Consider the following 6435-nt stretch of genomic DNA (forward strand, 5'->3'; position numbering starts at 1 on the left):
GTACACACCTCAGATGTTCAGTTATTCTTAGCCAACCTTCTGTCATTTGTTGCTGAGTAGTTTTGAAAGTGTTTTATATTAAGTACACCTCTGATGTTCATTTCCACTGATGCTGCTTATGTGGAGCTTTAGCCAAATGTAGATTGTATAAGTCAGTTTAAGCTTTCCCAATATATTTTATATCAAACGTACAGAATTGATATATAAATGGCAACAATCTACCTTATTTAAAGCTTTTATTGTGGATAAACCTCAGCTCCTTTATTCAGGAAAGGATACTGTATTGCACTACTGATGCTCAAGTGTAGATCTAATTGCATCTTTATTTTGGAAAAATATTGGAATTGAAGTGGCAAAACTTGTCACTTGAAGCACTGACCTTTTCTAGTTATTGTATTGTTATAATTTAAATATTAAAATAGAGGTTAGTTGGCTTACTAGTCAATCTTGTTGATGTACCATGAGAATTGTATGGTCTCTTCCATATAAACTGAGTAATACAAGCGTAAACATTTTTTTTTGATTCCCATACCACTAACAATCTTAGTTGCAGAATGCTAGCATAATGGCTCTGCCATGTGCTGAAATTAAGTGAATGCTCTCAGTGCACATCGCTGTAGGTAACGTACCATGCTTATGATAGGATGATGATAATAAGGGGTAGAATATACAAGGACTGTTGCGTAGCTTTTCCTTGAAAATGTCTTACTGCACACGTTATTATTTCAGCCTCTCTTGTTTTGAATTAAATCCACATCTGGTGCTGGGGAGGAGGAACCACAGAACATGTGCTCTGCAAGCTAGATATTAGCACCCTAATTTTGAGATTGCAATGAACAGCATTTAAGCAAATTTCAAAGAAATACTGAGAGCCTATTTAAGCCTTGATACTCTGCACATAACTACCTTTTGGTTTTTTAGTTTATCTAATGAAAGTATCTATATAATGTCTTACACAGTTGAGTCACTCTTTTCTTTGACACATCTTAGGCATTGTCAAGGGCCATTGCATGTTCATACATTGAGTGCTGCTGTCAGTCACTGAGGTACTGTAGCACTTGCTAGAACAAGTCACTTCTCTCTTGACTTCAAACCACTCTTCTGTTAGCAGAATAGGAATGGACTACTCTATGGAAAGTGGTTTCTTAGTCAAGTTGGCGTAAGAGACTGAGATTAGTTGCAGTGAAACAATTCAGTGACTTGAACACCACTGCAGAAATGCATTTAGGTGTTCAGGTGTTGATCAGGCATTCCTGCAGCAGTTCTCCTGTACCAGCTTGTTGCCTCTGCAAACAAGTGAAGGGTCATGCTCTTGTTTCTGGCTTTGCAGCCATTTTATCTGCAACCCTGCCTTTCATGTTCTACCACTGTTCAGTGCCAGAGAGTAGTCTGTGACCCAAGTTAGAGTTGGTAGAGGTGAACTACACTCTCAAATACCTTCACAGAAAAAGGAGCCATCATTTAGAGCTGTATATAAACCTGCTAAACTAGCTAAAGTGCTAAATTGTATCTTTGTGACTGAGATGCACATACTTTTCTCTACTGTTCCTCCTCTACACAATCAATTGTGGATGGTCTGGCATTTTGAGTTTACATAGTTAAAGCCCTTGAAGAAAAACTGAGTGACCTTGAAGAGAGCTGCAGCTACTCTCCAGCCTCAGTCTTGAATTCTGCTGTAGTCACATGCCTTTGACACTGAGGGGGTGACTGCACTTCAGTCAGTTGTCCTGTGTTTAAGTCAGTACGTGACTGAGGTAGCTTTGGTCCTGTAGGCTTCAACAGTATGAATATCTTACTGGCTTTACCACAGCAGTGTAATGGATAGCATTATGAAATACTGGCTTCCTAAAACCCATCTACACAGTAATGTGTCTAGTAGACTTCCTGATACCAGGCAGAAGAGCTAAAACAATAGAAGTCTCCCCTGTAAGCTCTCCAATAACTAAAAGGTCATGTGTAAGAACAGAAAGTCTTCTGCTCATGGTCATTAGATGCTTAATACTACATTACAAATGTGTGAGGCAATTCTTATGCATAAAAGCTGGAATAATTCTACAGCAAGCTTAAAAGCAGACATGGTTAAGACAAGCAATTGTAGTAAGGTTTTCTTATTAGATTAGGTTTTCTTTTTTGTGCTGTGCATCTGCTCTGTCTCTAGATCCCTGGTGAAGAGGAATGCGACCCACAGACTGCTGCTAGTAGCTGGTTGCTGATGTACATTTTAACAATCCCATTTAGAAGGGCAAAATTGTACTTTTCACAGTGAGCTTCACACTAATGTGTGACCATATGACTTGTTAATATGCAGTCCATTTTCTGTTACATAAGAGGAAATTTTACCAGGACACAGATGTAAGGTTCTTAACTACTTATGTGAGCTATGCAGTACTTGAAAATGAGGTTTTGTGCGCCGGACTTGACAAGTGAGTTATCCTGTGGCTACCCTGACAGCACCAGAATGAGTATCTTGTAACATGAAATAACAAATTTTGTTAGGGAACCAACAGTAGTATGCTGCTCTGCATCTTGTATATTTTAAAAGCAGGTATTTGTTGCTAACGTCTTGTTGGAGACTTTTATTGGGGGCAAGATACATTTCTAAAGTTTGAAAATGTTCTTTCCATCACACAAGAAGAGAGAACAGGAAGCCACACTATCTTTGTAAAGGTAGTAGAGTTTTTTGTTTTTTTTTAAAAAAAAACCTGTTACACAGTCTACAACTTAATGTAAAAGTTTAGTTACAAAACAGTGTAAAAGCTTTGTTTTATTTTATGAGTAACATTGTTTTTCTTTTAACAAGAACTGTCGAGCATTAATGGACTTGCTCAAAAAATGGCTTTAACATTAATTTGCTCTACTAAACTAAGTTGCTACTAGCTCTTTTACAACTGATTCATGGCTTCCTTCCCACATCTTTCATTACAGTAGTTTAAACTTCAGGATTTTCTTTGAACTTCATTCGGATGTAACATAAACCGACTTTTAACAATCTCTTTAAGTTAAGTTTTTATACTTTTCTTTCTTTAACCTGACAAGAGTGCTACATGATAAAATAACCCAGTACAGCCGCCTGCCTTGTTTGGTCTGAATAGGAGTGAAGAATCCTCTCCCTTGTTTGTTTCTGGCAGTGTCCTTTCACTGTTTAAATGCTGCCTTTGGGGCATGCTCACAAAACTGCCTGTAGGCAGTTGGGTCCTGGATCCTCCACACCCCTGGGATGAAGCACCGAACCTGTGTTTCCACTCGGCTGCAGGAGGCGAGCGGGGTGGTGCCGCTATCTCGGTCGGGTATGGCACCACGGGAGGGGACCGGAGGTGCTGCTGTGCTGCAGCTGAAGTGCACAGGCCTGCCCCGTGGGCAGGCACAGGGTGTCCCTGCCACGGGGTGCAGAAGGGGGTTTTTGGTGCTTCCACTTAAAAGTGAAGGCTCTTGCATCTAAAGCATCCAATCTGCCCATTGATACGATTCCTTTGTATCTTCAGCATTTGAAATTATTTAATAGTGTCTTTAAACATCTCACTGCACTGAACTCTGACCCCTGTGATAGATTCTTTTGTTACTGTTCTCAAGTAGCACCATCTTTAAGTGTGGTTTTTCTCCTTTAAGGATTACATTTAAGTGTAATTTCAGGAAACTGGCAAGGAGCTGGCAGGAGACTTTTCTTCCTAGGTATTTTTTGACACCAGTGTGAGAACTTTACAGCCTTAACAAACCTTGGAATCTTTACACTTAACCATGCCCTAGTTATCCATGCCTTTTGGTTAACTGACACCAGCTTTCAAAAACATGAAACCATTTTACATCTTGCATTTACTGGTTCAAAGCACTGAGCTGGTTGCTCTAGGTGAAAGAAGCTAAATTGAAGTCCCCTAGAGTAACGCCGTCATGAACCTCATTCCTCAAAATAGGGCTTTCACTTCAATACGCTGACTTCTGTGAGCCCTTCTAAGCTGAAGCCCAGATGCCCAGACTTCAGCTGTGGGTCAGTGTAGTGTCCACACGCTTTACGGATGCTTACATTAGTTACCTACAGTGAGCTGTGAGTTTTCATTAACTGGATAGAAGAAGATAACATTGCCTCTTACGCTTTTTGTTACGCTAAGTTTTCTAGCCTTTCAGGCACCAGAAGACAGAAGTTCTCTGCCAAAAGAGGTGGTAAAAACCGTGTTGCTTAACAAAAGGCAGTTAATGCCTTGTAAATTTTCATTTCAACTCCCAAGGTAGCAGTTGGAGTATAAATACAAACTCTTAGTACACTAGAGAAAGTGGGGGCTCCTAGATGAATTCTTAAAATCTCCACAGTTGAAATTTGAAGACTTCAACCACTTATTACACATGTAAATAACAGTGAAAACAACTAAATGTGACTATTAGCACTACTGAATATTAAACCAGGAATGTGCTTGTGTGACTTACCTGGTACAGTTCTTGAATCCTGTTTTCCAGCTTCCTGGTCAGAAGGAAATACACCAAGCAATGAAAAGCAGGAATCACTGCAACGTGATCTATGAAGAATCATTTTAAACAAAAATGCAATTAAGAGCTCTACCCACTGGCCACCTCTACAAAGTGCTGAAATGGCTTAAGTAAATTAGTAAGAAAAGGTGGTAGTCTCTGAATGTCACATAGTTGGAAAAGTTCATTCACATAGTCTAAACATATCTCCACAGGATGGGGGGGAGGGAAGAGAGGGGAGTGTTAGAATTTAAAGCAGTGTTTTAAGTATGCAAAATGTTTACTATGTATGTAAATGGGATTCTTCTTAGTGACAAATCATGTGCAAATTGGCAATACTTCAATTTATTTTTGAATGGCAATATAGATTGTCAAGGTTGTGTATAATTATAATAAATATATAAACCGCTACTTGAACCGTAAATGACCACCCAAGACCTCATTTTTACATCAGTGTTCTTAAAAGAAGCTTTGTCTGATGTCATGGGTTGGTAGGGGCTGACCGCATGACTGGTCCAAAAGACCGTAAGTAAGAAACAGGTATTTTTGGTGGCTCACCCCATCCTGCCTGCTCAGTCAGGTGTGGTGTCTCTCATGCTCCTCTGTCCCAGTTGGCTTCAGCCAAATTCCACCAGATGTGTTACCCATGAACAGTGTGACTCCTCGCTCCATCCACTGCAGCCCAAACGCAGTCCTGCTTTGCCACTGCGGAACTCGGGTCACATTCACATCACACTTGTGCACTTGGATGAGCACAAACTGCCACATTTCGAGTAATTTATCTCTGACGAATGGTTTATTGCAACATCCAAGTTTGAATTAGTTTTTCCTGCGCCTGGAACCACTTGGGGAAGGCAACGGCTTTGGAAACTGTTGGCTCTCTGAGAAGATCTGGAGGTGCAGCAGGAAGGCAGCAGTCTGGGGGCTTATGCCAGGAGTTCTTTCATGTCTTAGCAGTGCAAGGGCAATCCCTCCATCCTCCACCAGTACGCAATGACTGTAGAATATCTGCACAACCTATACAAATGTATCAAAACACAACATGACTCAATATGTTTATATTCATCTTCTTCAAGACACTTTAAAAGCTTCACAAAGTCTGCATTTCTTCCAGGCTTTGCACACTTGGATCTCAATAAATAAAGTCAAACAAAATATTTCAGTATCATTACTTTCACAGGCAAGGTTTGGGATTCAGGGGTGGCAAAAGTTCCTTCCTATTAAAAAAAAAGTGTGTGTGTGTATACACGTATGTATGTATACACCGGTATGTGCATATGTAAAAATGTACCATCTAAAAATCAACTCCATGTACTTAACGGCAGTCAGCATAGGGGAAAATACTGCCCTTAACCTACTTTGCAGTCTGAGCATCTCAGACTACTAAACCAGCTGGTTTACGCTCCGGTATTTACCAGCTGTGCAAGGATGCTCGCCATCAAGAAAAGCGTTCCACCAGTACACTGCAACAGAGGAAAATCAACAATTCTAGCAAAATTAGGTGAACGTGAAAAGAAGCTTAAGGCAGCTAGCTGAAACTCAAGGAATTCAAGACATAGCCATGATGTCATGCTAATGTATTTGCATCAAAATACTGAAATATAATGTGAGGACCTAGATTTCAAATTTCATCTGAAAAATAGTGTTAGGATATTACAATGCCAGAGAAGCTATCTCGAGGGGCTGACTCGGCGCAGTTTCAGGCAGAAAAGAGCAAGCTTACAGAATAAAAACAATTTATTCCCAAAGATTGTGTTTGTCACAGAGCTGCTGAAACAAGAGTGTCCCAGTGATCGTTACCATGACTGCAAATAAATATTGTCCTTTCTCAGATTAACTCTGTCTTACCTTCCTTATTCCCTCTACAACTACCAGTGTGCTCTTCCTTTTATGAGAAGTTAATTGCATTTTCAATAGTGCTGAAGCACTTTCAATCACAAAGAAGAAAACAGCACTTTCTATAGCAAATACATTTCAAAA

The sequence above is a fragment of the Phaethon aethereus genome (assembly GCF_964289735.1).
Source record: "Phaethon aethereus genome assembly, chromosome: 4".
NCBI classification, from domain to species: domain Eukaryota; kingdom Metazoa; phylum Chordata; class Aves; order Phaethontiformes; family Phaethontidae; genus Phaethon; species Phaethon aethereus.